The sequence below is a fragment of the Nycticebus coucang genome, chromosome 10, assembly GCF_027406575.1.
Source record: "Nycticebus coucang isolate mNycCou1 chromosome 10, mNycCou1.pri, whole genome shotgun sequence".
NCBI classification, from domain to species: Eukaryota; Metazoa; Chordata; class Mammalia; order Primates; family Lorisidae; genus Nycticebus; species Nycticebus coucang.
Window position 1 is genome coordinate 128369121 of NC_069789.1, and position 1542 is coordinate 128370662.

Consider the following 1542-nt stretch of genomic DNA (forward strand, 5'->3'; position numbering starts at 1 on the left):
TTGTAGTTTCATGTCTTAATTTTATTTTATTTTATTTTATTTTTTTTTTGTAGAGACCCCAGAGTCTTACTTTATGGCCCTCGGTAGAGTGCCATGGCCTCACACAGCTCACAGCAACCTCCAACTCCTGGGCTTAAGTGATTCTCTTGTCTCAGCCTCCCAAGTAGCTGGGACTACAGGCACCTGCCACAACGCCCGGCTATTTTTTGGTTGCAGTTTGGCCAGGGCCAGGTTTGAACCTGCCACCCTCGGTATATGGGGCCGGCACCTTACTGACTGAGCCACAGGCGCTGCCCCTCATGTCTTAATTTTAAATCTTTAATCCAGTGAGAGTCTATCTTAGTTAATGGTGAAAGGTGTGCGTCCAGTTTAAGTCTTCTACAGGTCGCCAAGTTCACCCAGCCCTATTTGTTAAATAGGGAATCTTTTTCCCACTGAATGTTTTGTATTGGCTTATCGAAGATCAAAAAACAGTAGGTAGCTGGGTTCATTTCTTGGTTCTCTATTCTATCAGACATCTACCTCTCTATTTTTGTGCCAGTACCATGCAGTTTTGATCACTATAGATTTATAATATAATCTGAGGTCTGGTAGCGTGATTTCTCCTGCTTTGTTTTTATTTCTGAGTAATGTCTTGGCTATTTGAGTTTTTTTTCTGATTCCATATAAAATGAAGTATTATTTTTTTGAGATCTTTAAAGTATGACAGTGGAGCTTTAATAGGAATTGCATTAAAATTGTATATTGCTTTGGGTAATATGGACATTTTAACAATGTTGATTCTTCCCAGCCATGAGCATGGTATGTTTTTCCATTTTTTTTTTTTTTTTGGCAGTTTTTTGGCCAGGGTGGGTTTGAACTTGCCACCCTTGGCATGGGGCCGGCACCCTACTCCTTGAGCCGCAGGCGCCACCCTTTTTTCCCATTTGTTAACGTCTTCAGGTATTTCTTTTTTAGAGTTTCATAGATCTCTTTATGGAGATCTTTCACGTCCTTTGTTAGGTAAACTCCCAAATATTTCATCTTCTTTGGCCCTACTGTGAAAGGAATAGAGTCCTTGACTGTTTTTCAGCTTGCCTATTATATAAAGGCTACAGATTTATGAGTGTTGATTTGGTAACCTCAGACGCTGCTGTATGACTATTTTATTTACTTTTGTTGAGGCAGAGTCTCTAGGTAGACTGCCCTGACATCATAGCTCACAGAAAACTCAAACTCTTGGTCTCAAGAGATTCTCTTGCCTCAGCCTCCCAAGTAGCTGGAACTACAGGCACACCACAACGCCTGGCTAGTTTTTCTATTTTTAGTAGAGAGGGGGTCTTGCTCTTGCTAAGGTTGGTTTTGAACTCCTGAGCTCAAGTGATCCACCGCCTCAGCCTCCCAGAGAGGTAGGATTACAGGCGTGAGCCACCGCGCCCAGTCCAGTCCTGTACCCTTAAGCTATCACTGTCTGTCTCTTCAGCCTCTCCTACCCCTGGGCAACCACAAGTTTACTTTCTGTCCGTAGATTTTCCTTCTCTGGATGTTTTATAGGAATGGGAT